The 25,496-nt window shown below is 36.4% G+C and overlaps 1 protein-coding gene across 5 annotated transcripts in view; it reads right to left on the reverse strand.

Annotated features, from left to right (window-relative positions):
* CHRM3 (cholinergic receptor muscarinic 3) overlaps window positions 1–25,496 on the reverse strand; it is a 252,239-nt gene that overhangs the window by 188,950 nt on the left and 37,793 nt on the right. Inside the window, exon 1 of one of the 5 annotated variants that reach the window (XM_085541289.1) lies at window positions 1,564–1,585. The exons of the other annotated variants lie outside the window; for them this stretch is intronic. The gene's annotated coding sequence lies outside the window, so the exon portion shown is untranslated. Of the gene's footprint in view, window positions 1–1,563; window positions 1,586–25,496 lie in introns of those variants that run through there. 5 annotated transcript variants of the gene reach the window in all.

Here is a 25,496-nt window from a genome sequence, read left to right on the forward strand (position 1 = left end):
GTTCTTCTTTGTATCCATTGCAAAATCCAGTTTCAGTTGTGTGTTGGCCTTCCTGACCCCATTTCTACGCAGCCTAGCAACATTCTAGCAACTCCTCCCAGATTATTGGTCCCTGCTTCGACTGCTGGTACATTTTCTTCTTGCTCTCCAGTTTGATCAACAGGTCCAGGTTCAGCCATGCCAGTCTCTTGATTTCTTTTTCTTCCTTCACCTACACTTCCTACACCTGGGGATGGAGATGTCACGTGCCCTAGGAAAAGCGTCCTTTAAGACCAGACAGCTCTGTTCCTCTCCCTTGACAGATTCCCAAAGGCTTTTTGTTGACTAACTCCCTGAAGAAATGGAATTTGGGGGAAAAAAGAAGAATAATAAACAGTAGGAGAATCATAGGGCAAAACAGGGAGAGAGATCAGAACCAAAGAATTTCCCATGAGACTGTAAAAACAGACATGACCAAAACATAAAGAACAATTGATATGTTTGGGATAGAAAGATGCAGATGGCTTAGAACAGAAATACAAACCCATGGAAAATAAGACTTTACAGGAAGGGTGAGATCCACAAGGGCCTGGTGTTTTCATGAGTGGAAGAACAGCTCCATGTAAAAGTTCTGCAGCAATGGAGCAATACAGGGGAATCTAAATGGAAATTGGCTGGCAGTGTCCAAAAGCAAAACCCTGTACTCATCACTGGAAAGTTTATTTAAACTTTTCCAAGGTTTTTCTATGAATTTAAGTAAAGTAACTTTTCTGTGTTTAATCTAAAAACAACTACAACCTAAAAATAGTTGCAAATTCGTAACAATTTTTTCACATATTGTATCACTGGTAAGCCATCAACTAACCTTTCGGTTTTCAAGGTCTTGCATATAACCTGTACTGTAGTTCATTTTGCAAGAAGGAAAGTACCTCATCATCAGTATGCTGGAAGAAAGCAAAGTTACCTAGGCAGCTCATAGATAACTATTAGTGCTCATAGGACTGCCTCTTGGACCTCTCAATATGCTGCTGAATATGTATGCTACCAGAGGTATACAATAACACAAGTATATGCTCAAAAACACACAAAAAGGGTTAGAAAAATACAAACAAGTAAAAGGCAAACCCCCAGGTAGGTTGCTGCAGCTTGACTGAAATTCACAGAAATCTCCTTAACTTCTTAGAGCTGATAGCTGCTTGAGTCACAGGCTGCCAGTCTGGCATCTTGAAGATTCACATCCTGAAGGAAAGCAGCAGAAAATGCTAGGAGAGAGCTAAAGGGGCAAGAAGCAACTATGGGATATGAGAGGAGGTACAAAGTGAAAGGCTACAAACAACATCTAATCAGATTTTGTATGTTCACCTCCACAGATCTCTGAATTAAGGAAAGCAAAATCAGGTGCATGCTTTTGAGTGCAGGGAAAGGGAGAAAGCCCGCTGGAACTTTGTCTGGACACTGCCTGGGTGCCTGGTACAAATTCTCACTAAAGAAACAGAATTTGTCACACTGGTAGCTGCTCTGTAGCAGCTATCATGGAAGGCAGAAATGACTTCAAGCTCTTGAGATCAACAGCTGAGTACTCACAGGGTATGTAAGGGGAGCGCTGCCAAGGAATTGACCTCCGACAAAGCAGTGAGTGTGTGAATCAGAGATGTTCAGCACAATCCCCTCGTAAAATCTGATGGTGAGTCACCAGGCACAAATAGCTTCCTGCTCGCTCTGCAAACAAGGAAGAGGCAGGAAAGAGCTGAATGAATGAATAAATGGTTTGTATATTTCTTTTCTCTGAAATGCGGGCTCCGAAGGGCATGCAGATGGAGGAAAGGCAGGAGTGGTATGAATGCAGTGGTTCCACACAGATATTTACACATGGAAAAGGATAGAGGAACGGTAAAGGGACAGAGAGAAAGGGAAAAAAGAAATGTGACTCCAGTCAGGAAATATAATGCCTTCTTATGAGAGTCTGATTCACAGACATTTTGAGGTTAAGCACTGCTCATCATTCATAGATGGTGAAAGAGTAATGTCTGTTGTCTCCACTGCAGAATCTTCTTCCCTTAAAGATAAATATTCTCTAAAGCACAGTTCTGTAGTGAAGATAACAATTTTTTCAGAACTTATTACAACTATCCTGGAATCTAAGATAAGACTATTTAAATGACAATTCATATCATAGGGGGCTCTATGCAACTATGGCTAGGCAGACATCTTCAGGTGTACATACTCATACATCAACAGCAAGAAAACATGATGCTTATGTCATTTGTACTTCCTAAAAGTAAAGAATAAAGGACATCCAGAAATCATACTTCAAGATGCGAAAAAGATCTAGCAGGTACCCACATCCAAAGATACCTTCGCTATGTGAGAAAGTGAGTACTTTAAAGGCTGTAGAACTGACTTTTCCCTAGGAATAATTATACAGAAAATTTTCCTCAGGAGTTATGCCAGGAAGCTGTAAGCTGTACAGTTTTGTCAGAAATCTGCTAACATCTCACAGGTAGTTTGCTTATTTTTCAGTTCATTGCTTGGCTAGAGACCAGTAAATTAAATCAGGATATGTTACACCCTTGAAATCACCTGATTATCCCAGAATAGTGTCAGGGAGAGATCTGACACTATTTTAAAAGCAGCAATGTCAGCAGATACGGTTGTGATGATTGTACCTGACTGACTTTCACTAGTAAGACGATCCATTGCATGCTGCAGTGTACCATTCCTGCAAGGCCTTAAGAAAGTTCCTTTATTTCTTTGCACTTCAACTCTGAGGAACTCATCCATGTGACAGGTTATCAAGATATACGAAAAATATTAATACAACAGTCAATCAAATCGCAGCTAGATTCAGATTCATCAACTCTCCTACACTTAAGAGGAGACTCTAATTTTTTAAATCACATATTTTGGCTTCTAAGTTAATAGTAGAAGTTTAGAATAAAATTTTAAAATGTTTAATTACTGCTTCCTGCTGTAAGAGTCTTGATCAGTTCTGAAGCATTTACAACAATTTGGCATGTAGCCAATAGGGGGAAAATCTAACATTTTCCTTTTTCAATTGTCAAAAAGCAATTCTTCTCTAGGTTATCATTTTCTGGGAACAGCCAGTTTTACTAATCACAGATGTCTACAGAAAGCTCATTTGGCTATTTAGAATTCCCTTGTGCAGCATAAAAAGCAATTAAAATAAAACTTGGTGTTAAGATGTCTTTATCTCATCAAAGGCATGGATGACTCATTCCTGCTTTATTACTTTGATGTCCAACTAGAATAAAGTAGGTTTAGAACATCAGAAAGAATGAATGGAAATGAACGTAAAAGTGTGTGCAGTGGAGGGAAGTGGAGGGACCCAATTACTTCTAAGCAGAAATGCATGTATCTTCTAGAGCCATGGGAAGCTTTCACGGATACAATCGCTTTTACCTTCCCATGTTTTGGCCAGGAAAGAGACAACTCCAGGGATATAAAACCAAGCAGAATTAAGTTGTTTTGTTTTATTTTGGTGCAGGAGCTTCCGGTCTTGCCAGATGCCTTTGCATAACTATAACCACTAATGCTGGAGAAGTTGAAGTCCCAGATAAGACCTCTGAATAAAACTAAGAGGCAAAAATCATTGCTTTGCAATCAAAATTAATTTGAATTTGGGAACAAGTTTATTCTGTGAATCTATGTCTCTGTCTACCAAGGCAGAGAGATACTCCAAGATACATACAGTTTCTAGGTGCCAGCTGTGACAATCCAGAATTATTTTTAAAAAATCTTAAAGAGAAGGCTCTGTTGATACCCAAAGGAAAACAAAACCTAAACATGCTTCTCATTTGCTAAAATTTCCCCTTGTCATATATGTTTACTCCACTACCTGCCTATTTTTGTTTTGTATGCTTTTATAAAGTAGTGGTTTTCTCTCATTATTGAAAGTATCTACAGTCATCAATATTGTTTGATGTACAGTTATCAGAAGTACACAAGGCAGAAGATTCAGCCTTACAATCACAGGATAATAGATGAATCTTTAATTTTAAGGTTCAGTATTTCATTTCATATCTATTTTATTTTGAATTTTAATTCAAAGAAAATAAAGCTTTTCTTCTTTCACCCCTGTCTTTTTCCCTAATCTTCTGTTATATGTAATACCTTGTAATTCTTTCTGCGCAGATTTATTCCAGCAGAATATATCCATGCTGCAATATGAAAAAATTATTAAGAAGAAAAGAATCTAAACTTATCAAAAGTTTTCTAACTATTCTAATGTCAGTCATAAATCCAGCCATGCCACAGTCATCCAAACTTATTCTTTGAACTTCTAACCATTTAATAATGCACCATTGTCAATATCTCATACAACAGAAATGATTTGTTCCCTGTAAGTCACAAGCTGAAGTCAGAAATCAGGTTTGTTCTTTATGAAAGACCTATAAATTACTTTGCACTTTCTGAAAACCTTCAGGAGTGAAACTTATGTTGGGGCTGAGAAATAAATATCCAGTGATTTCCTTGGCGTCCCTTTACCAATGCGTGGCACACATGCTAACAATGAGCTTTAACTCAGTCCTGTGAAACTCATCCGAACTGCATCAAAGTGTCCTTTGAAATTCTTCCCTGTTTGTACTTTCTTTCATAGAGCACATTACTGAGGCATAGGGTAACCAGGGGACTAAACAAAAGGTGCTGTGACAACAAACTTCTCACCTTGCTCAAAGCACACAATATCCCTCAGGATTAATATACTTAATTGCTGCTGTAGCTGTCGCTAGAAAAGACAAGGCACTTGGCACATGGTTGGACTTGATCCTGAAGATGTTTTCTAAACCAGCTGATTCTATAACTCAGGAGTTACATAAATTTTAAATACATAGACAAGGTGAGCAAAGTCAGTGTAAAAGTGTTTGTAAAACAGAGATGGAAGTATTTGCATTCAGAAAAAAAAAAAAAAAAAAAAACAGAGTGTTGTGTATTCCTTCTGTCACAAGTCACACTAGGTAAAAGCATAACAAACCACTCAATACCAGACTCACTCATGAGCTCTTCCTCTACCATGGAGTAGAAAATGCCATCACTTGGAGTTACAGATGGATAGGAACAGGACCAACAGGACCAATCTCCAGAGGGTGGTGTTTCAGTGGTCAGCTTACAGTGACTGAGCGCTGCCTCAGAGCCTGCTCTGAGTACAGTGACCTTGATTGTTGGGCATCCTTTCTCAAATAACAGTATGGATGTTCCCCATCTCCTCATAAAACCAACTGTAATTTTTTTATTTATTTTTTTAATCATCTGTCAAACATAGTGTTGGAATCTATTTGGAAACCTCTGTTTTATTATCACTTGATTTTCTTATGTTAACATCATCTCAAAACAACACTTGGCATTTGCTCATTTTATATGACCAGACAACCTCAGTCCATCAAATATGCTAAAGCTATGCTTTCTCCTTTTGCCAGGTAATTTTGGAAGGCCAAATCAGAATTTCATCCAAATCATAATGCATGCTCTGGTTTAACCTGGCAGGCAGCTAAGCACCACACAGCCTTTTGCTCCTTCGCTCCAGTGAGATAAGGGAGGGAACTGGAAGCAAAATAGAATTTGTGAGTTGAGATTATAACTATTCAGTAAGACAGGAAAGAAGTGGGGAAAAGAAATGCAATTATAACAAAATAATATATGTAGATTGCTCTGAAGGTAATTCTTCCTATTTATTCCCATAGAAACTACAAGAGATTTGAAGAGCACTATAGCACTGATAGAAAAAAATCTTAGTTACAAAACAATAGTTTTCAGTGTAGTCATCACTATTAGTTAATTTGCATGGGAGAGCTGATGGAGACACTACATTTTGTGGTGTGACAGCTGCGTATGGAGGTCCAAGAACATGACTTGGCTTCCATGCCACTGTCGCCACTGCTGAAACATACCACACATTCCTCGCTGTGCGCACATCCACTCTTTGGTCGCCATAATAGTTCAGCAAGCATCGATGGATATCAATGGGTGCAATGTTTTCCATATGGAGGAATTTAATTCCACATCTTTGCTTCATACACACTTGAACATCAAGCAGTATTCTGTCACATTGTCTCCCTGCTGCTATCTGTTGCATGGCAAAAAAATGCAATGGAATATTAGTGGGAATGTTCAACCTCTACTCTCATACCACCATCTGCCTCTGATGCCATGGGCCGATGTAATAAATTAGAAGGCACTGCTTTCAGAGCAGTCCTTGTATAAATCCACAATGCAATCTGCCACCAGGAAACCCACCCAATAACAATACAACTTCTTGCTGACTGATGCTCCAGTAGCAGCACAACCCACTGACTGACATCCAGTCAGTCCCCAAGAAGTGGGATAGCTCCAGCTTACGACCTTCTGCATGATTCCACATGATATGGAATAACCACTGCCAAATTCAGGCCCATTGTCCTGGCTCCACACTGTCCCACACTCTGCCAACATGCCATACTAACTGCATCATTTCCCGCTGAACAGCCCCATCACACCCATCACAAAGAAACTACCAAAAAAAATGGTGCACTACTAACACTGTCTCAGCTGAAACCAGGACAGTTCTGGAGGAATAGGAAAAAATTATTCTAAGAGGTATAATTCCAGAAAAAACACATGACACAACGTTCCCAACACGTGTTTATACTGACATTGTCCATTCCTGATGTAGACATTTGTCTGTCAGGGGCTTGGAGAAGACTCAAATCCTTAAATCACATAAGCCACAAGTGAGTATTACCACATCCTAAAGAAGGTTCGTAATGATGACCTGAGCAGGAGTATAGTGACTGAATATGCTAAAGCTAGTAGAAAATTTAAAACCCTTATAGTCTTCACTGGAAAATGTTCCTGCAGTCACATCTGGATGATAAATGTTTCTCAGAAGATGCAGAATGTCTGCTTGCAAACCAGGGACGAGAGAAACCCATTGCACAGAGCTGGGCTTACTCACAGTGCGCAGCTGGGCCAGCACACCACATGGTGCTGTGCCAATCCAGGGATGGGGGAGGAAGGAGAGAAGGCATCCATCTTGTCTTTTGTCAAGACAAAATGGAAGCTTTCCATTTCTTTCATTATTGGAACAAAACCACATTTCTGAAAGTGTTTTCCTAAACGTGATTCTTTTCATTTTCAACAAGCCCTAGTAATAGCCCATTACCATGTTTTTAACACTTGTCAGTTCCAATCATCTGAAAGTCCTACATCACAACAGAGTTATGCCTTGAAATAATAATAAAAAATCAGCAGCAAGGCTGCTGATTCATTTCTTATCCACCATACTTGGAATTCACATCCTCTCTTAATGGTAGTCCATCCCCCTTTCTCTCCTTCTCTGCACTTTCTAAATAAGCTTAAATTAATTCTCCATTTGGTATGTGCTGATGATAAAGAAGCATTTTTCAATTGCTCTTATAAATCAGAGGGAAAGAAAAATGCTTGGTCCATCTTTTTATGGACTTCTTTCACAGAGTCATTAACACAAACTGGCAAGTTGTGTGCACTTCACAACTAATCAAACACTAACAAAGAAGGCTGAACATGTATGTCACTTCTCAACCAGCATAAACTGGTGGAGAACAACCACCAGTTTCCAACTTTCAACATCAGAGAAAAAAAAGTGGATTTTATTTTAGGATTGTTTAAAAAAAATGCACTTACTACATCTAAATGATATTATCTAATATCTAAATGATATTAATTATAACAATTATAACTATTATACTTGTGTATAGCACTGTGAAGTTAATAAACAAAAACAACGACTTAATTCTTCTTAAAGCTCTTCGCCATGTGGAGGGAATACCTCAAAGCTGAGCAGTAGGACAATGCACTAAGAATCAAAAGGTAAGTGCCTAATAAGAAAACGTAATTTAAAAATGAATTTTAAGAAATATCAAAGCTAAAAAAAAATAAAAAATAATTAAAAAAAAAACAAAAAAACAAAGCACAATTCACTGTGTTTTCTGCTTTAGCTTCCTTGAAAATGATTATGAACCAGATTAAAGATTTCAAGTCTTTTATAATCCAGATCATGTAAATACCTTGTGTAGGAAGGAGAGTGAGATAAACTGCACTGGTGCAGATCTGAAATTGGTTTCATTTCCTCTGAGAAGAAACCAGCTCATGCTTGTCAAAACCAGGTACAGAATCACCAAGCACTAAGCAGGGACCAATAGGGAATTTGTATTAGACCACATCACTGATCAGAAACAAACACTCATGTATACAAAGCCTCAGACGGATAAAAATACTAACATACTGAAGCACAGCTAAATGATTTTTTCATGAGAACGAGGCAAATGCTAAAGCCATGACAGAAATAATAATACTCTTTTGATTCTTTAAGAAACTGATTTTCATAAAATCAAATTAGCTTCATTATTTTCTTTTAGTTACGTCTAAGGAGAAGCTAGATGCCTGGCTCCTCATCCATTGAGAAGAGGAGAAAATCTGAAAATAACATGCCACAAAATTCTCCATGTGATTGCTTTTGTGGAGCAAAGCATGAGGTGGGAATAAAGCAGAACAGTTAATGTCAGAAATGATAACTGACAGCTTTTAGTAATTCTATTCTTATTTTACTTGTGTTAAAATCCATAGGAATTCAAATACATCACCTGGATAGGGTCTGTTTTTAGCTTTTTATATGTTACTGTGTTTTATCAGTTTAAAATTGCACATACACAGACCCCGCCTATTGTCAGAGACAAGCAGGCATCTAGAAATTGTTGTTCATCAATCCAAGAAAATAGCCAAATTCCTAAAATAGATAAAGTCCATAGCGCTGCCTTGATCCTTAGCAAGGTTGCTGGTTACTAAGTTTTAGAATATAAACAATCATTTTAATTGATCTCGCTAAGTTGACGCAAAGAAATAAAAAAGCAGAGCTAACAAAGTCTGAGGTTCAAGCAAGGCAGTGCCAGTTCTTTGAGCACTCCCATAGGGAAACATATCAAACATCAAAGTCGATTGTTGATGAGTTTGCCCCATCCTCTGAACTTGTTTTTTACTTCTTAACTTTGTGCCCTCTCAGCTTTGACAGCCCACTCAAACTATTATTTCATGAAATAGATAGCATTACAATTAGTGCTCAGCTTGACTATTTATTAATCAGAGCAAAGTACTCTTCTGTAAATCTCTACTACGTTCATGTTTGCAATTCAATGGCCTTTGTGTCTCCTCTGATAACTTCTATTATATGTTTTTTCCAGAAGCTTAACAGTTTAAATTTCATAGAGAATGGGCTTAGCTCCATACTTAAGGGTAAATTCATAGGAAATAATTATACCTGGCACATGGACAATTATTAGAGTCCTTCTACTCCTTCAGAACATGTTAAGATTTATGATCCATCTTTGTCTGAACTGCAATTTTGAAGAAAAAACTCAATTATCAAGCTTTTAAAAGTAGCTATATTAATTTAAGCAAAGCAAAGACTAAACACTAAATAGTATTACCACAGTAGTTTCCTATAGCAAGGATATGGAAGATGGGCCACAACTTAAAGTCTAACACTTAACATTCTTTTGAAAATAAATGTTACTTTAAACACATTAGGGCCTCTTACAGGTAGAAATGTAAAAATTAATATTAATTAATTAATTATTAATAATAATAAAAGTATTGCTGCTTTGAGCTAATAAAATAATAATACTGTTTTCCCCTTTTCTCTCCATCCTTCCCCCACCCCACCATCTCATTATATGCTTCCACTTACGACTTGAATTCTCCCTTGGGTAGGCAGAAAAACATGGATGGATGCTGCTATCCACCATATCACAGTAAATGTAGAAACTACCGCAAGAGAAACCATTCTGTCAGCTTTCCTTCTGAGAGATGTCAATTGCCACATTAAAAAAAAAAAAAAAGGAGGGGGGTGGGGGGGGAGGGTTGTCATTTTATAGCTTTAGAGATCAACTATGAAAAACTGTATTCCCTACTAAACTCATTAGTTTTAAAATTAAGTCAGATGAGTAATGTCCTAAGGCTAGATGAAAGAAACATCACCATAATTTCTAAGTCAACAAGCCAAAGAATTTTATTTCAAAGAAGCATTCCCACACAATCTCAGCCCCTACCATACTGATCAAGGGAAGCTCCACCTGACAAAAGCAGCACTGAAGCTAAATTTAATTACATCAAAACTGACCTTGGGAAGACGAAACTTGCTGGGGTTTATACACCAAGCAATACCAAGCTAGATTTCAAACATCACTTTTAATCATTTCGATTAACATTAATATTTCAGTGGCTCCGGACCTGTTAATAGAAATTTGCCCCTTCAGTAAAAGAAGTATTTCTTGAAATTTCCTCTCCCCTCCAGAAGAACTTGATTACTACCAATTCCTTAAATAGTCAAAATGAGGTGGAACATTTATATAAAGAGGGACAATAATTTCTTTCCATCCCGTAAACCAGCCCAGTTCCCAAAGCCCTTCCCACCCAAATTACCCTTACACTTAACACAAACTGAAGCAGCCTCTTAAATGAGTTACTGTAAAAATATTTTTATCTTATGTATAGATGCTATCTATCATTAATAGTCCTGTTTATACTCAGCCAGCTAGTTTAATTAAGTGGTATGCTATTATGAAAGTAGAAAGCTAAAGAGATTCAGGAGAAACACATAGAGAAGTATTATGCAGAATAGCAGTAAAGAAAGTGGAAGGGTGATATATGAGACGCTGACTGGCAGGAGGTTTTGGCATAAGAACATCTCCCTTGCTAATGATATAATTCAAGTTATCTGGCTGCATCAAAGAGAAGCAGAAGCCGGTGTCTAAAATGATGAAGCTACTGAAACCATAATAAAGATTTGCATTTATGAGCAGAACCTTCAGCTAGTATTACGTGCTATAAATTAACATGCCTTTATCTCAACATTTGGAAAGACAGACTTATGCTCTGCAATCCTTTTCAGGGCCTGCCTTAAGCCACGAGCATCTTCATTGTTTATGTTCCCAGAGGATAAACACAGAGTAGTACTACTGGGCACCTCCGTACTAAGCACAGGAGTTATCAGTGTTCTTCTAAGACAATCTTCACGTTTCTAATGAAGGATTCTGTGGTGTGAGTGAGTGTGTAAATATCAAACCTCCATATTACTTTTAGGAAAGCAATTATCTCGCTTTAATTTTCTAATTTTTTTTCTTCTCTTTGCTGTAAGGCTCCTGCTTACTCCTCAGTACAATGAAAAGATTTTAAACATCTTTTCTCAAAGTTTTCCAAACCAATGCTTTGCTTCACTGTCAGAGAGAAAAATTTTGCCTACCACAATGTTATAATATGAAGGGTCATCAGACTTCCTCTGTTCCTTCAGAAATTCTGCCCTTGAACAGTCCTTGACCACAAAGAGAGAAGGAAATTTTGCATGTGGAAATCAAAGAGAAAAATTATATATTCTCTTGCCTTGCAGTCTGACAAAGGTTATCAAGGCAATAGCAGTGGCACATACTGACATTGCCAAACGACTACCAGCAAGATTCAAATGTCTCAGTCAGAGTTCAGCTATACATAACATATTGCTCACTGCCATATGTACCATCATGTACCACCACAGAGCATGTAAGTATCTGCACAGGGCTTCATTGAGTAGAGGGTTTTCCCAGCACCTAAATAGCAAATTATCAGATAGGTGTGCCTATCTTCTTCAAGATGATATTTTGAGTCTTTGGTCTCTTGGCTCAGGTTCCAGATAATCCGGGATTAATTAAAACAATGAAAATAAATTTAAAATTCCATATAATATCATAAAAAGTTATGTAGCTTTATCCAGACAAGTACATATATTTACACCTTACCTAGAAGATTTAATAGTTGTAGAACTATTTATTTGACTTTCCCTTGGGAGTCACTGAGCTCCTCTTACAGATGAAGAAATCTCATTTGATGGACATCCTCTCAGCTATCTCTTAAGCTGGTAACGAAGATGCATTTGAATGAAGAATTTGAAGTAAATAGCAAAAAACAAAAAGGGAAGGAAATAGAAATTTTAGAGCTGCCAAGGAGGGGAAGGGGGAGGAGGATTGATTGATTCTGTTTTACTTTCAGGCACGCAATACTGTTGCATCTTTTAAAAATCCACAGACGTATTTAGGCATACTCTTGATGCAATTACTTTCTAATGACAGCAGAAAAACACAGAGAACATCATTTTGAATGTCTTTACTGATGTTTAATTATTTCTCACAGAATGGAACCGGAAAACATCCTGAACTGTGCAGAAAGCCAAAAGCCTAAGCTCACTGAAATTGAATCAGAAGTGCCAGGTCAGTAACATGAAGAAAGCAGTTTAGTTAATATTAGTGCAACGCTGTAATTAGCACTGCTGAGAAGCGAAATTTAACCTGAGCAGAGCACAAATCTGACAGGGCTACACTACTCATTCACATTTAACTCAATTACTGTCTCATGGCAGAACACAGTGCATACAGATGTACCAGGAACAAGGCCCATTAGAAATGGTGTTCTTGTGTATCTTTGGAAGAAAAACAAGTCAGCTACTAATATTTATTTAGCAGTGTTCACACCACACTTCTGCTTCATATGCAAATTGCTCTGCATACACAAAGTTAGACTCTTCCAGCCATTTGAGCCATTTACTGTGAAACATCCAGATATCTGGTTTAAGAGTGGTGACTGGATTTCTCACTGGACTTATGATATTTCTGAGGAATCCGAATCAGTGATCTACAAATAGTTGGTTTTGTTGGTTTGTTTTTTTTCTCTCCATTATTACTGACTGTTCAGTAAGAAAATAACAAAAAAAAAAAAGTTTTTACCTTTTCTTCCCCTTCAAATTTTGCTTTTGTCTGAAGAATGTCATAGCTTCTGACATTGTCACATTCTCTGAATTCTGTTTCTCCAACCCAAGTATTTAAAACAAAATGTTTGGGCTCAACTATTTTCAACCTTCAAATGATATTATCTGTTTGTCTGCTTTCAGAAAAATTATAACTAGTTTTAAATATTGTGCATACCTATGCTTGTCTATATGCTTCTCATACGCTGTACTCTAATATGATCTCAGGTGTCAAAAAATAAAGGTACAGAGGTAAATAATACATCAAAGCAAGGAAGAAGTATTAAGATGAAAGGCAAAGAAGAAATGTGGTTTTATATCATATTTGGAAAGAGAGTTCACTAGGAAATTAAATTCATGAGGCATCACATACCGGTGAAATCCTATTTGGAATGCAAGGACAGTGGTGGGGACATTCCCTGCTTTACTTCACAGAAGTATGCACTATTGTGAATGCACACAGAGATAAAGACACAAAGCTGAGAAGAAAGTTAATGAAACAATATCAACAAAAAAAAGACTACTTCCAAGCAGAGGTAGAAGTACTATTTCAGGTACATTTGTGCACCATGGGAAAAGGCTGGCAATAAGTCCTGCATTGTACTGAAGCAGAAAGCTTTGAACTCTTGAAGGAAGTAACTGAGGAAGGAAGCACTGCCAGGCCATAGCCCCTGCCCTCCCCTCCAGTCCCACATGTAGCATTCATCTAGCTTTGGGACAGCCTTACACAGCTGGCTCCTCACAGGTACTTGACAGGGTACCAGGCCACAGTGCCTCGAGGTGGAGATGGAACTGAGCTTTCTCAGCCCAACTCTCAGTAAATGGTATCACTCATCAAAAGCACTCTTCCTGATAGCCCATGATTTCACAGCTTCTGCAGATGTGCTAGCAAACAGCAATGCTTCAAATCTTTTTCTCTTAAGAACAGTGGCGATGTGTTAAACCAAAAGCAGAGAGTCTTAACTGAGAACGTGAAGCCAAAGTACCAAAATGAGTTTGAAAACCATCATGTTTGAACATTTTTTCTGACATTTTAAAAGAATGATAATAAAAGTAATTTGTACAAGATAGCCAAAGAAATCTAAGCATGGTTGAGTACCATTTGGAGAAAAAAATAAATGATGTTAGTCAAGTTTGGAGATAAACATAACTGAGTAAGGAAAAGCTGCTGTTACGATGTATCTGAAAGATAAACTCATTGAAAATGATGAAGGTGATGCATAGTAGGGCTAAACATTACATCACTCATTTCACATAGCATGCCACTCCACATCTCTCCTTGTACACATGTCCTTGTTGTAAATGAAATTCAGCCTTATTTATGTGCCAAGGAGATACTGTGATCAAGGCAGGAGGAAAACAAGAGGTACAGCAAATCCTTGCATTCTTCTGTCCTCCCTATCGACAGCTCCCAATAAAGAAACAATTTGGAGAAAAGAAATAAACAACTGTTAACTATATCTAACTAGTCAAAGTCTGTCTCATCAGAAATAATAATTTTCTGGCATGAATATTTGCCAAGAATATTTATTTTTTTACAAGTCTTTCTCCAGAGTAAATTTCTCAGGTGCAACATCCAACTGCAGGCCCATCAGAGGTCAGAACAAGAAGTCCAAACACATGGGAAACATGTAATAGCATGTATGTGTGCCCAAGGAAAGTGCCAGCTTCAGTGTTGCTGCTAAAGATGTCTAGGAGAGCAGAGCCATGAACAAATGTGAGCATCTCTGCACATCAGATTTCTTGTGTGCTGCTATGTTCCTGAAATGACTTATTCTAGTTTGCCTAGATTTCCTCAAAGAAAACAAGAAAAAAACATTTTTGAAGGGGAAAACAAGCAATAAACAAAATCCTGCACTGAAAAATTTTTAGGTGCAATGCTTTAGAAAGCACTTCAGAGGGATAAGCATATGAAGGGTAAAATGAGATAGCCATTAGCCCTCTTCCTTAAAAAATAAACTTCACACATTTGAGAAGAAAAAAACGTGGAAGCCAAAGAGGATGTTTACAGTAGCTGCTATGCTAAATGGGAGCTGCAGTATCTTTTAATACATAGTGTTGATTTAGTTTCTTGCTGTGGTTAGAAAAAAAAAAAAAAAAAAAAAAGTAACTGTTATTTTTATATTTGAATGGCACTTTTTCAGTTTCTTGTCTCAAACAAAAAATACAATCCAATGTTCTACAGATAAAATTTGCGTCTTTTTAGTGAACATGTATCAACAGCTCAAAGAGCATCACGTACAGCTTCCTTCTCCTTTGTACTTCCATGGATCAACAGCAAGTTGATCAGCTCACATTTGAAGTACATCTAAGAATTAGCATTTTCTGAAATAAGTCCCATGATCTTTATCGTGATAAAGAGAATGCAAATATTATTTCAGACAGTGCAGGAGAAATATAACTTCAAGCCCAATTTCTTCATATACAACGTGCACAGACTAACAAACCACACATAATTAATATTGCCTACATTCAGATTTCAGCTCACAGACGTTTTCTAGTAAAGCTGTAATACTTGTGACCCAACTTCATTTACACACATTCTCTTCACAACATAGTAATATCCTCAAAATGAATAGACATACTGTCATATTTACACCCAGATTTATATAGCAGGCACAACCGCAGAATGGCTTAGACTTACATATTTAAATCAGCTCTAGGTTATCACAAGTGTCTTTGATTAGTGATAAAAATGATGAAGCCAGTTCTGCTATACCATAAAAATTTTGTATGCATTGTAGTTTCATTTTTATGTTGTAAATACTGTTTGGGTAGGTATATATATATATTTGATCATGACAGGGAAAAAAAAAATTGTTTTTCTATTTTTCTGGGGGAAAAGAAGAAACAGTTCTCATTTTTGGCTGTGGTACCTCTTTCAGAAGAAAAATACTGTGTCCACTCCAGCTGTCTCAAGGAATGTATCCACATGCTGCAGTCCAAATTTTTATTATTGTAGTCTAAATAGTATGTTTCCTTTTTCTTTTTTTCCTCCCCTGAGATTTTAAAGTTTCTGACAGTCATTTGCATTTATACACTTTGTGCTTTGTTTCAAGGCAATATCTACCACACTGATGTTGCCACCACAACTCTGAAACTGTAAGTTTGAACTCAGAATGCATAATAATTAATTTTGAATGCTACCAAAGTAAAAACTACTATTATTATTAAGGCACCTGCTCTACTACAGATAATTTTCCTCAACTCCGAATGCAAGATGAATTAGTCTATGTGGCTTGTAGCAAATCCCTGCTTAAATTACAGATGAGCTATATGGTTCTCCAAAAATGGGGCACTGAGGCCATGTGCAGTGACACCCATCCTTCCTCACTAGAATGCAAGGTAGTCTCACTGTCTCATGCATAAGCCTGTTTATTGACAAAAGCTTAGCACTGCAAATTGAATTTTTTAATGATAGCATAGCTAGCTGATGTGTAAACGTGGGGGCATGATTCTGCCATTCCTGCCTGCAGAACAGCTGAGGTAGGTGATCCCAGCACCTCTGGGTCTGGCTTTCTCCCATGGGCACGTAGATTCCCATGCCCCACGTGGGGCACGTACCAGCCCCACCCATACCAGACTTTACCAGGAAAACACTTAAACTAAGGTCTAGCAGACCCAAAACAGGCTGAAATTAAAAGAAAGAAACTCTCTCACTGAGAAGGGTGGAGAAAAGGGTGAGGGTGGGTGAAAAGGGTGGAGGAGAAAAAAAACAAAACAAAAAGAATATGTTCAACATTTCTCCCTGCCAATGTCCTGGTCTGCTTGCCACCTCAAGTGATAGGAGACACATGTCCAAGCAGTTCTGGAATGGCTTCCCCTCCCTGCCTGCACCCCAAAAATATTTTTATTCCCACGCTCCACAAAGAAACAGCAGGAACACGATTTGCAGAAATTAAGAGAATGGCCATTAAAAACACCTAAATTCCCTACAGCCCTGCAATCCCCACACTGTCCCAGGGAGGAAATACCTTTCAGGCAGAGGAAGGAACCGAGCCCAAGTTACAGAATTATTTTATAAAGATGACAATTACTTCATCTGCGGCAGTTTTCTTAACACATCCTTCCTTTTCTGTTGCTTTTTTTGTAATCAAAGGACAGTTATTCACATCAGCTTTATAAAGGCCCTTGTAAAATAGAAATAGTTTTCTTAAAGGGACAAAGGTTCAGTCATAGGTGAGGAAAGTAGAAGCGTCAACTGAAAAGCACACACCAGGCTTTGCTTAACATCAGAATAATCAACACAGGTTTGCTTAATATCAGAATAATCAACACACATTTAAAATATTGCCCATGTTTGTCATTTATTTTCTTATCAGCTCTATCGTAAGTTATTCCCCATATTGCCATGAATGACTGTAAAACTCATGTTACTATAAATACTGGAAAAGTATTGCTTATTTACAGATCACCATTAACTGGTTATTAGGCATTTACAGCAGCTAACTTGATTACTTACTACAAAATTTTTCTTTTTTACTAGAAGCAAAATCCATAGTGAAATAAACTGTTGAAAACCTTATTAATTAAAGGTATAGGCTGCCATTAATGGCATAGGTCCTTTCCAATATCTCCGTGATAAGAGAAAATATATCCAGAAAGTCAAGTTTACAGCCAGAAAGCCATTCATTACTACCTACTTTGAATAATACCTTAATGACTGTAACACTCATACCTGTTTAAAGTCTTCCACTGAGCTAAATCTTTCAAGGACACCAGATCACTGTCAGGGAGAATGGTTGCCACTGAGTACACTTCAATGTGAAGAAAATGTTTTGTTTCTATTTAGTAACATAAATACAACTGGAGAAGCAAAGAGGTAACTTTGGATTTATGGTAACAAAATATTTGGTGGCTTAAATCACAAAGGAAAATAAAAGTCTTTTAAGCTATTAAAACTTTCGAATTGCATGGCCAGTCACAGGAATTAACTAGGGTAAATAAAAACTAAAAACATGCCTTCCCACAAATCCCACATCTACATTTTAAACAAGAGAGAGAGAAAAAAGATTGAAAATAGCTTGGGAAGTAAAGGATTCTCACCTTGATCAATGAGAGGGGTAAAGCAGGTGCGCTGAAAAAGAGCAGGATACGGAAGCTACAAGAGAATGTGCAGGCAAGAAAGAACCTCCTGCATTAGATGTTCCTGCTTGATATAAAACAGAAGAATTTTAAAGTCTCGATTATCCTCTGCACAGCTGTCATTTCCTTTCAGAGTATTTTAACTGGGAAGACAACTAGTGCACTTTACACTATCGCACTGTTTACAAGAGTTTTCTCCTTTAGTAACCTGTTCACAAGCATATGCCAAAGTGCAAATCATCTGCTCTTACAGAAATGACCTGGAAGATGTCATCTACCATCTCAGCTTTTTATTTTCTCTCTCAATAAATTGGTAGATACTTGACTCTGCTATATAGATAGATAGATCCTGCCAAGACTTCAACATCTGCATCATTAACAATTGCAAAGGGCTTAAATATTTCCCTGAAATCCTTAGGAAACATAGGTACAGTTTAACCAAGAGAAAACATCAGGATTACTCACTCACAAACAAAAAGTAGATATGTTTTGCTTTATGACATCACATAACAGAAGCCAAACTTATCTGGTTCATTACAAACAAGTGCACAATAAAGTTATCAAACTAAATGAATAATTAATGCAGACTAACCATGTTATAGTTATCCAAGCTGATGGCATTCAAATGGGTACCATTTTTATGGATTATGCAATGGATACCATATTTATGGATTACGCAATGGATAGCATGTTTAGTAAATTAATGTGTTAAGTATTGTATTTCATGTTTCAAAAATATCTATATTCTGTTCTTACTATGTAAAACCCGAACAATATGACAGAGTGAGACAATGCAATCACTAACCTTCCATCTAGTTTCTAAAGGTATTTATGTAAGTTTAATTTTTTAGTTTAATCCAAAAGATGAACATATAGTGGAAACCAGGAAAAGGTTAAGAAAAGTCAAGTTTTTGCGCTTCTGGGAGTTTATATGAAGGCATAAATCCTCTCACCTTTGTGCTAAGTCTTGCTCCTTATGAAAAGTTTAGCTTAATGTTTCCTTTTAAAAGATTTCAAGAATACATTACAAGAAATCTAACATGGTAAAACAAAGAGTAGCGATAAGCTGAGCAAGCTTTTACATACTTCATCTTTGACCTGCAGCATCCCTGACACTCAAACCAACCAAAGCAGGAAAGGACAATTATTCTACATTGTGCTTTATTACAGAACAGAAATTCAAGGAAAGACTGAGGTAAGACTGCCAAAAAAGAAAAAAAGGATAATAATAATAAAAAATCATTTCTGCCTCACAACAGATTTCATTGCAGGTTTTAAGGGCAGAAGATTCAGTACATTAATTTACTCAGTCAGCAGAACTTTCCAGCGGCAACAAAAAGGACAATGACAAGGTTATTAGAATTGCAAATACAAATAACAGTTGTGTAGCTTACACAGCAGCAACGGCATATTAGAGAAGTACATGCACAAATGACAGCCACTCAAAAAGGGGAAAAAGTTTTATAAAAGGCATTCAATGAAATGTATTGATTGCTCACACTGCTTTAAAACAAACATAATGAGAAGAGGAACCTAGGAAAAATCCATACTGAAATTACAAGGAATTCATGAAGGAAGAACAGCATTCAAATCTGACCAAGGAAAATGAGGAAATGCATGAAAAGTTACATTTCTATTGTTAATGCTATAAAAAACTCTTAACAGATACAAAGATAAAAGAAAAGGGCATGGAATAGAATACTTTAAGATTAAGAAACACAGTGGTGCTTTGCAAAAAAATAATTAAAAAAAAAATCAAATGGGACATTCTGTTGAAGAGTAAACTTTTTTTCATAGAACTTCTGAAAAGGTATATGGGAAAAAAATCTGCTTGATCCTATGAGAAATTTCATGCAGGAATCAGTTTAAGAAAGTTGTATGAAAAATAGACGACTAGAAATTAAGATGCAAACTTTAGCAAGCTAAAGAAGAAAGGGATAAAACTTTTCTTCTTAGTTAATGAAAGGTGTGAGTAAAGTTGTCTCCTTTACCTTCCTCCTGAAAACATGTGAAACACTACAAGTAGAATACAATAAATTGAGAAAATGCATTGTTACCATAGAGTTTCCTTCATGCAAACAGGAAAATGTATTAAATTGTGGATAGTTTGTCTTTGAAAATGTGATCATTTTTATGACTGATTTTAAAAGTAAACTATTTCTTCTTAAAAGGACCACATTAAACAAAAAAAACCATAGAATTAAAACAATCCTTGCAATGATGGAGATCCAAGAAGTACATAGAGGCTACTATGAATACATACTGAAAAACCTTGGATGGATAACGTGATCCTGCACTCTTTACAGAATGAAAGATAAACTATTTTTTTCTTCAAATGCAATATTTGTATTTTATCAAGTGGTAATTGGAAAATGGCAAAGTATTCAAATATATAGTTTAAAACAAACTGATATTTAATATGCAATCTTTGTTATAATGGTATATAAGAAGAATTCTCAACAGCAGCTACAAATAAATACCTTCTGTAAGCAAATTCAAATTGCTCGATTTCAAATATTTTACAGCACCACTCATCTTGTTGTCAACAAACTTGTAGGAGATCCTCAGCCCATGTCACTGATAAAGATGTTGATGAACACTGTGTCCTAAGACAAACCTCTGGGGAGCACCACTCATGACCAGCCTCCACCCAGACACAGAGCCGTTTGATCACAACCCTCTAGCTATGACCATACAATTCACCAAATAGCACATCCTTCAGTTCCATATTTCTCTAATTTAAAGATGAGAATGTGGTATAGGACCATGCTGAAAGCCTTGAACAGGTTGCTGACATCAGCTGCCCTTCCTTTGTCCACTGATGCTGTCACTCCATCAAATAAGTGTTGTTTTTTTAAAAAAGAACAACAAAGTATGGGCTGATTACAACTGACAAAGTACAGAGTTCTGAGAGTAAGACATCTGGTTCCTGAGACTGCCCCACTCATTTAGATTAAAAATAAAGAGAAGATTATGAAAAATTGGTCCATGATTCAATAAAGTACCCAAATATGTCTAGCTTTACATATTCAAGTTATCCTACCAAAGTGAATGGAATTACTCACTTAAAAATTATCTGGATGCTCAGAGACAATGCCAAAGGAGAGACTGGAAGGGACTTCAGGGAGATAATTTGGAAGGAGGGGAGGGTGATCAGGTGTATTTTGCTCCAGTGGCAGTTTCACGATTCCCTACTCCTGGAAATAAGCAGAACTAAGAAACTTTTTACTGCCTGTTTTTCCTGTTTTCAGATGAGCAGTGAACCTAACCAGTGCAATGATCACTTCCAGCATCACCTTGCAAACAGTTTAAGCAGCCCACTAAGAGATAAACAGCAGCAGAGGTTTGAGAAGGAACAGCTGGATAGCTGTTAAGCAAGTTCAAGAATTGCTCCCTATGGAGAACCAACTAGTATCACACACCCATTTTCTGCATTTTTCAGGATACATCAAAACTAAGATTTATTAACAATGGATATTTCTTGCATACATTTTTCTCCTTAGGAATAGTAAAACATCTGTATGAACAGCTTCAAAGACAAATTAGATATACTAGTTGGCTAAAGTAAGATTAAAAACAACAAAAAAACATGTTAAAATAAGTGTACCAGAAAAATAAATTTGCTAGGAATAAAATTAGCTGGAATGCCACTGTAAAGCTATTTAAGGTTGCAGAATAAATCATTATTATTATGGTTTATAATGTGTTAACATTTCTCCATATTGAAAGGGTTTTCTAAGACCCCACAAAATTATAAAACTTTTTATTATTTTATTCATTTTTATTAAAGTAATAAATATTATTTTATACTTCCAATATTTTTCATTTCCATTTATTAAACATATTTTAAAAATACGTTCATCATTAAATGTTGCTGAAAATTAACTAAAATATTAAGCTAAGTTCTCTTATGGAAAACACAATTCAAGGGATTTGAAAGAAATCTCAAGAAACAATCAAACTTTTTGTTGAACTGCAGGGTAGTTCCTTCTTTGAATATGTCCCCAAAATTATCTTGATTTAGGTAGATGTGATACAAGTTTTCACTTTTACACCTGAACTTCTAGAGTGAAGCTGGAACTTGTTATTAATATACGGCAGAAGAAACTGGACAGGTGGTCACAAATTCTTTCAGGGGAAAAATTTAAGCAGCTCATGAGATCATAGTGGCAGAAAAAAAAATAAAGAAACAGCAAAAAGGGGGAAAAATCTCAAGAAAAACATCAAATTGTCTTATGTTATTTTCAACAACTGAAATGAAATTAGCTGGAAACAAAAACATTGACTCATCAAATTGATGTCAAACAGGACTATCACTTTCAATTCCCTTAATCTACAAAGAGAAACTTCAGCAATTCAAATTTCACTGTTTCACTGATTTTGTTTGTTCTGTTATAATTTGCAAGTGATAGATTATATAGGTATATAAATGCTCTTTTCTTCACTTATACTGCTCATTCAGCTTCTGGCTATCATTTTGCATTACTGCAAAGTAAAATTATGACAAGTATTAAGGTAATATAAACTAACTACTTCAATTGAATGTTGGCATTTTCATTGCTCTATTTAAAAAAGACTGAAAAAGAAAAATCTTTGTAGGCAATTAAAATTACTTACTCTGATAATTAAAGGTTTATGAGTCTCTAACTACCCAGGTTTCAGGTAGCCTAAGTAATAGTTTGAAATAAATAAGAGAAAATAGGTACTTTCTTCACTTAGGCACTTAGGATCCTTGTCTTGCATATCTTCCACTAATCTGAACCTTATTTAATGAAATATGTAATACATATATTTTTCCTTCAGCTTATCTTTTCATTAAGTTGATCATTAATGAATTAAGGAAAAAAGAAAGAAAAGAAAGAAAAGAAAGAAAAGAAAGAAAAGAAAGAAAAGAAAGAAAAGAAAGAAAAGAAAGAAAAGAAAGAAAAGAAAGAAAAGAAAGAAAAGAAAGAAAAGAAAGAAAAGAAAGAAAAGAAAGAAAAGAAAGAAAAGAAAGAAAAGAAAGAAAAGAAAGAAAAGAAAGAAAAGAAAGAAAAGAAAGAAAAGAAAGAAAAGAAAGAAAAGAAAGAAAAGAAAGAAAAGAAAGAAAAGAAAGAAAAGAAAGAAAAGAAAGAAAAGAAAGAAAAGAAAGAAAAGAAAGAAAAGAAAGAAAAGAAAGAAAAGAAAGAAAAAAGAAAGAAAAAAGAAAGAAAAGAAAAGAAAAAGCCATGACAAAAGAATGAAATGAAAGCACTAAACAGGTTCCATTTCAACACTAGGTAAATAAGCAGCAAAGATGTCCCAGCCTACTTGTTGACAACTACTGACATGACATAGCTGCTTTCCTTCAGTCAAACTAAACAAAGGAGGAGAAACAAGGAAATAAATGATTAACTGAAAGGAAGTAAAAAGAAAATCTATAAGCAAAAATATCATTTTGTATATCACAGACATAATTTTGTTTGGTTTTGTGGGTTTTTTCCTCCACTGATCATATTGTATAGACTTGCTTCCAGTACCTTTTGGTCAATTTAACTCTGATCCTCAATCATTTGGAATTTAGTATGAGTAATAGATATTATGTATTCATCTGTGAAGAAAAAAATAAAAATAAAAATAAAAATAAAAATAAAAATAAAAATAAAAATAAAAATAAAAATAAAAATAAAAATAAAAATAAAAATAAAAATAAAAATAAAAATAAAAATAAAAATAAAAATAAAAATGTCGGTTTTCAAAGTGGCAACTTGCCACTCTGATCCTCGCTGCATGTACTCTCATTTACTGGTCAGTTAACTAACAGACTGAGTCAATGAGCTTGCAAGCACTGTCCAATCAAATACAAACCAGGTGTTGGAACACGCTGCCCACAGACTTTGTGGATGCACCTTCCCTGAAGGTGTTCAAGGCCAGGTTGCATGGGCAACCTGCTCTAGCACTCGATCTAATGGTTGCATGTTCTGTCCAAAGCAGGGAGGCTGGAACTAGATAATCTTTAAAGTCCCTTTTAAACCAAGCCATTTTATGATTCTTCATGACATGATTGCACAGCTTAACAAGTGCCTATGGATGTCTTCCTGACTGACTTTGCAATATGCACATTTTGATGTCTATCAAGCTTACCTCTGCTGTCTTTCATAATAACTGCAAATGATTCCATTTAATAAACTGTCTATTAAAACAAGGACGTTGTTTGGGTCTTGCTCACACCTTGCTCTCTATTGTTCTGCATTTTATGAAGAACAGAAATCTTTAGTAAAGAAATTGAAAATATATTTTGAAAGGCAAAAATAATTGCTCAGTTACTCAATTTCTCAGAAAGCACCAGAATGTTTTTAGAGTACCAGAAAATCCAAGACTTCACAGTGTGACAGTTCAAGTTTTGTACAAATGGCTAGAATGACATCTTTTAGAAATATGGTTGTTGATCTCATGGAGTTAATATTTACACATACCTTTCCAACTCTATTCAGAAATACAACAGTATTTCACTACCTGACTGCCTGTGACACACAAACCCAGTATTTGCTGCAGAGCCTTTTCCCCAAGCAGCAGCCCTGCCTACCAGCCACTCAGATTCAGGTGTCTGGGGCCAAGCAGTAATCTGGGGCAGGGAACCACTGACAGCTGAAAACAGCTCTGTGAAAACTATTCTTAGCCTCCAGCTGTAACTTAGTACAGTTCACTGAACAGCACTACAAGTCATTCTGTGGTACAGCCGGGGGAAATGTGCCCAGGGATGAGTGCTGTAACGCATTGGGGAGATGCTTCGAGGAACAATCTCCAAACCTGCCCTAGTTTACCTGAGTTTAAACATAGACCAAAAAACTGCAGTGTTGGAGGGGTCAAGCCTCTTCAACTGGGCAGAATCAAACTACTTATATGTCAAAAATATCACATATACTACAACCATTCAGGAAAATTCAATAACTAATACAGACATAACTCAGCTCCTATTAAAAGTGGACAGGGACCTTTCCACTGATACTAGCTTTATGTAATCATGCTGCTCTCATCAGTCTAATGGGCTTCTGTCACTTTGGAATTTAAGAGAAGATTTCAATATTGTTTGTACTGTTTGCAACCTTTTTTTTTTCCCCTCAATTTTGTAATTTCACATCTTCATCTGAGAGCAAGAGAAATATGGCTGAAAGGTTTTATATTGCTAATGCTGATCTGTCAGAAGAAAGATAACAGAACTAAACATTTTTCACAGAAAGACTGATGCTGGGAGGGGCGCTTCTGAAAACTGCCTAGTCCAACTGCAAGTGCAGAATGGGCAGATAAGACATGTATTCAGGTCCATGTCCAGTTGAGTTTTGAATAGTTCCAAGGAGACGACTCCACAGCCTCCCAGGGCTACCTGTTTCTGTCAGAGTTTACTTATGTTGAGTTGGAATTTCATGCAATTCAAATTGTGCCCACTGCTTCTTGCTTTGTCAATGGGAAGCACTAAAGAGAGCTTGGCTCCCTCTTTGTTACCTACCAGCAGGTATTTATGCATATTAATGCATTTCTTCCCAAGTCCCCTTCTCCAGGCTGAACAATCCCAGCTCTCTCAGCCTCTCCTCGTAAGAGAGATGGTCCAGTGATTTTCTCATTTCATTGGTTCCATGCTGAACTTGTTCCAGTATGTCCACGTATCTCTTCAACC

The sequence above is a fragment of the Coturnix japonica genome, chromosome 3 (genome assembly GCF_054131305.1).
Source record: "Coturnix japonica strain WE chromosome 3, WE-NBRP24, whole genome shotgun sequence".
NCBI lineage: Eukaryota > Metazoa > Chordata > Aves > Galliformes > Phasianidae > Coturnix > Coturnix japonica.